Below are 5,396 nucleotides of genomic sequence, written 5' to 3'. Positions count from 1 at the left end.
TTTTTTTTTTTTTTTTTTTTTTTTTTCCTCTACACATGCAAAGGGCAAAGAAAAGAGCACGTTATTTCAAATGCCTGTTAAAATCGGACTTCAGTGGAATTATGCTGGGAATTAATTTGGCCAGCTGCAGCCAGTCTTTTTTCCCAATCCCCCTGCAAACTCAGGCCTGTTTCCAATTCACAGCAAATTTCTCGGTTGTTCCAGCACGTTCAGAGAAAGTTTAAATGTTGGGTGGGGAAGCTGTGGCTGGATCTGGCCCTACCTCTGCAGAACAAAGCCAGGCAGGATGAGGCATCGCGCCTCAGCGGGGGACCGGCTGCGCCGAGGATGAGGAGGCTCCTCCTGGGGATGGGCACGGGGTGTCCAGCGGAAAACAGCAGCGGGCACTGGCCGTGGGCAAGGTGTGGTCAAAGATCGAGGCCTCTTAAATGTATGGAGGCAAAAAGTATGTGCCTGGCGGGGGGGAAATGTCCTGGCCCTGAGCCACTGCGTGCTCTCGCCGCTGGGAAGGGGCGTAGGAGAGCAGAGAGGGGCGGGTGGGGGGAGCAGGAGGTGCCACCTCGTGCTCCCAGCAGACCTGGGCGCTGGGATCATCCTTGTCTTCCTCTGCCCCCTGCACCTCTGAGCTGCGATGTTACTTGGGCCCCCCCCAGACATTTCCATGCGACTTCAGCTTAAAACCCCAGGCTTTGTAATATCTGCAGAACAGCTTTACCCGCTCTCCTGCCTGGGTGATGAATTAGTAATTCGTGAGCCCGGGGGTCCCGGCCGTAGCCCACCTCCTGCTGCTGCGGGCTGGGGCGAGCCCCGGGGCTGGGGGGGCTCGGCAGAGCCTGGGGGTGGGCAGCAGTGTCGGTGCAGAGGGTGAGAAACCACTCGCAGATATTCCTGCCCGTGACCAAACTGTGTTCCAGTTAAAACCCACACTGCCTGTCTCCAAACGCGTCTGCACGGGCACAAACACCGGGAGGGGGAAAAACCTCCATCGGCTGCTGCCGGCAGCGCTCGGACCGCGGCGTGCGAGGGCACCTGCCTTGCTGGTGTGAGACTCCCTTTGAAACCGGTGCTAAACCAGGCGGTTGCGCCAGTAAAATACTTGTTATTCGTGGCTGTTGGTGCCTGGGCACGAGGTGAATTTTGGCACTTTTCAGCTTAGCGAGCGATGAACAGCTCCGTGTTTCCCCGTCGAAGGGGGCTGTGCGGCGTCGTATTTGTGGATGGAGAGGCGAGTGTGGGAGGCTTCCCGCGCACATCGCAGTCCTCTTCACAGCAAGAGAGAAAAGCTGCTTTTTATTATCTTTTTTTAAATCTGATGTTTATTTGGTATTTTAAAGGTGTTAAGAAAACAGAGAATATGAATTTTAAAAGTCAGAAAACAAACTGGGTTTTGAATTGTAACTTGTTAGATGCTCTCAGGTTTTCCCAGTTCCTCCCAGTGGCCCCAGTGAGTGGTGAGGGACGCGCTGGCGGCAGTGGCCGTGCCGGTGTCCGGCTGGTGCTGCCAGGCCTCCGCCTCTCCTCCGACAGCGGCCGGTGCCACCGAGCAACTTCACCGACTGCTGACTTCACCGTGGAGGAGAAGTCGAAAGCTGACGCGCCTCGGGCTGTGCTGAGCGTGTCTGGGGTTCTGTAAACTGTTTTCAGAGGCTTCTGCTGTCCGCGCAGCAGGTGCAGGGCTCAGAATTCACCCGGGGCTTCCAGATAACGTGGTCGTGCTTCTGCTCCAAGAGCTGGAGGGATGAGAAGGGGACAGCTGGGAACCAGAGCAGCAAGAGACCTGGAGCCGGGTGCTCTTCCAGCTGCTCTGCCCTCTGGTCCACCAGCACAAACCAAACAGAAGGCGCTCGACTTTGAGTTCACTAATGTTTTCTCTCCAAGTTTTTCTTGCGCCTGGAAAGAACATAAAATTAACCTCCTTTGTTTACCGTTGATTCTCGTGTGTGTCCTGTCTGGCTCGGCAGAGGGGGACCAGCCTGCGGCGTCTTGTGGGCGACCACTTGCTGGTTTGGGGTTTGCCCCCGGTTCAGCCAGGAGGGCTCCCACGTGCAGGTGGGGAGGAAGGAAGTTACGAACCCACGTGTGAATTTTTGGTTGTCTGGGGACACCTGGTCCCTTGCTCCGACACCCAGCACCCTGCCTCGTACAGGGCTCAGAGCCACGAGAAGAACTGGAATCTGCAATACCCTGTTTAAATTGCACTGCTGCTGTTTCTGCGTGTCATTCCTGTTTGGGGATGAGAGAGAAGAATAATATTTTTAAGCAGGTCTTAGTACAAGTGAAACGGAGCTGATGCAGCTTTATTTTAGACAGTGTACGCAAGATCTTCACTAGATTGTATCTGCTCTGCACAGCCTTCCACTTCATTGTGGGAACGTGACTTGCATATTGAAACCTGATGTGAAAAAACCCTCGGAAAAATAATGAGCCTCTCGTTATAGTTTATTTCCATAATTTTATATGGCAAGCTTTAGCTTTTTTTTCAAATATAAAAGGAAAAAAAACAAAACAGAACTGTGACCAGTAAATATTAAAGTGTTTGTATATAGAGAAGTCTTTTCTGTTGGCTTTAAAAAAAAATATAAAAGCAAAAAGTGAATAATTTTGCATTACTGTATTTTTGTTTTATAAGCATTTACTGGGGGAAGGGAGAGCAAGGTCTTGCCAAAATTATGTATTCTGTATGATTTTTATTTGGTCAGAATCCCACTGTGGTTTTTTATCCCGGAGGCACTTCAGTGCATGCGGGGCCCTGGCTGTGGGGTGCCAGCTCCGTCCCAGGGCGTGGGGAGGCCGACTCCGCTGTGCGGTGTGGCTGCTTTTAATAAATGCGGGCAAAATCGCCTGAAATCAGTCAGTTGGTGCTTGTCTGCACGTCAGACCTTAGGGAACAGGGGAGCCAGGTGCCTTTGTTTTGATCGGAGGTGAATCTGTATCTTTCCCAGGCAGCAATCACCGTTCTCGTGTGATACTCCTGCGTGTTTTGGTGAGACGCAGCCTGAGAGCGGGAGGTTCCGGCTCTGCCCTCCCAGCGCCCGCTGGGCTCAGATGCTCGCTGCCGGAGGATGTGGCCCTGGAGAGATGCAATTATATGCCCTCGTGTTAACAGTTTAGAGATCAAGTAAGGAGTAGTTTGACTAGAGATTAAATATAAAGATACCCGCATATGAATTGGAAAAAAGAAAAAACCCTCCAAGTAGATTAAAGTCCTGCAGAACTGACTAATAAATCAACTGCTGGCGAAGCGTGGCAGCCTTGTCTGCCGCTCTGAAGTGGCTAAGGACAAGTTTAATAACGCTTTACAATTCAGAGGCTAAATGAAGAGCAAGCAAAGAGAGAGCAGCACACCCAGTAAGTCCGTAAAGGCGATGAAAAGTGACGCGGGAAGGAGCAGGAGCCGCGGCTGCGGTGGTAGGGGGACCCCTGGGAGCTCGCTCAGCGGCGCCCGCGCCCCCTCGGCCCCTCCAGCTGGGAGGGGAGCGCCCTGTAAAACAGGTGCTGAGCTTGGGCTCAGAGCTCCTGCGCGAAGGAGAGAAATGCCGTAGGCATCGAGGATTAAAGGGAGAAACTGGAGCTTTGCTCGTCCACAGTCACTGGTTGTGCTGCGGTGACGGGCAGGCCCGTGCCCGAGCAGCCTGTGCGCTGCCCGAGGAGGTTATAGCCACGTGCATGACGGTGGATGCCCAGTCCTGCTTTGTGACTTGAGCTTGGACGGAGACCTCTTCTAACAGACTGCCTTTTAGTGCTGGGCTTTCAAACCGGGGAGAAGGGGCGTTCTCCAGGCAGAAGCACAGCGCAGTGACACGCCGGCTGCGGTCTGCAGCGCGGACAGGCTCGGGAAGCAAATGCTCCTGGAGTTTCTTGGGAGAGACTCGACCTTTGCTAGTAAAGTAAATATTTTAGGGATTGTGCTTTTCTGGAAAAAGCCAAAATGCCTCCCATCCTATTTGCTGCGATTTAGTAGGTAGCTGAAGGTAACTAATAAGCCGTCCAGGGCTTTGGGAAGGGCTCCCGGGGGGAGCGCGCTGCTGCCATTCTGTGGCATTCAGCAGTGGCCATGGATGGGGCTTCCCTGCTCCTTAACTCACACCAAAGCGTGACCCGCTGCTTTTATCCCTCACATAGCGAAACAAAAATACCCCAGTGTGATCCTAGCAGGGATTAGGAGCTGCCCTTCAGGCACAGGATGGCGGTGGGAGCGTGTTTGCAGTCCCGACAAAAAGGCTTTGGGTTTTGGGCACGCTGGCTCTGCAGCTGAAGAGCTTAACAATAGGCTGGAGTTTTGAGCTGGTCCATCCTGGGCACTGGACCATATGTATATTAGAGAGGCCTTGCAAATCCTGGTGGAATTGCGTTCTGGGATTACTAAAGCATCAGATCCCTGGGATTTTTACTGGTTTCTTGCATTACGTCTATTGGTTTGCTGCATCAGATGGCTGGGAAATGGACCTTAGAGAGGGGGGTGAGCTACCACTGGGTAAGGGCCGGGGTTCACTTCAGCAGCAACTCGCTGCTCCTACTGGGCGTGTGCTTGTAACAGCGAGTCTTAGGGGTGGGGAGACCGTGGGATTAATTGCTGGCTCAGGGAGTAAACAGCTCTAGGTGAAGTCAAGGGTGATCAACCTCAGCTCGACAGTCATTTCCCAGGAGATGCTGTATGCCAAGGGTACCTCTGGCTGTAAATTGCTTTGGATGTTTGAATATAGAGCTCTTATAAACTCAAACGCCGCACAGGACACTCGTGTCCTCACGCTGCCATCCTGCCCTCAATCACTGACGATTGTTCAAGGTCGTAAGGAGAGCCTGTAGTAACCCAGAATTAAATCCACTTTGTTTGACTACCGTAGTTTTGTCTTCTCCTTGCACCCGGTTTTCCGAATGCTTTTGCTGTTCTGTCCTGCGGGGCGCTCCCGGGTCCGACGCAGCACTGAAGCCTCCTGAGCAGTATGTGGATTATTTCTGCACTGTGCTCTCAGAACCTGCGAAAAGACAAAGAGCGCGGTGCCAAGAGCCCGCTGGCAAGCAAACGCACTCAGGCCCCTATTAGAAACAGCAGAACAAGTTTAATCTCTGGATGGCAGGGAAGCTTGCCTTGTCAGCATTGCTTGATCCAAGTTTTAAAGGCAAAATTGAAATCGTTCTTCACCAGGCTCAACACTTTGATCTCTAGGAAAGAGCGCTTGTAAATCACCTCCTTCAGAATGTGCCACCCTCTTTCGCCTCCGAACCGTGCTCCTCCGTGAGAAGGGCACTCCCCGAGGGTGCTCCAAAATCGAGAAAGGAAGCAGAAATGGCTTGGGGGAATTTCTCTCTCGTTCTTCCTCCAGTCCACCAGCGAATGCGCACATCACATGCTCCAGATCACAAGCCATTAGTAAGGAAGAGTACTGACGCGCCCG

The sequence above is a fragment of the Athene cunicularia genome (genome assembly GCF_003259725.1).
Source record: "Athene cunicularia isolate RWA chromosome 23 unlocalized genomic scaffold, athCun1 chr23_part1, whole genome shotgun sequence".
Lineage (NCBI taxonomy): Eukaryota > Metazoa > Chordata > Aves > Strigiformes > Strigidae > Athene > Athene cunicularia.
This window is presented reverse-complemented; position numbering follows the sequence as displayed.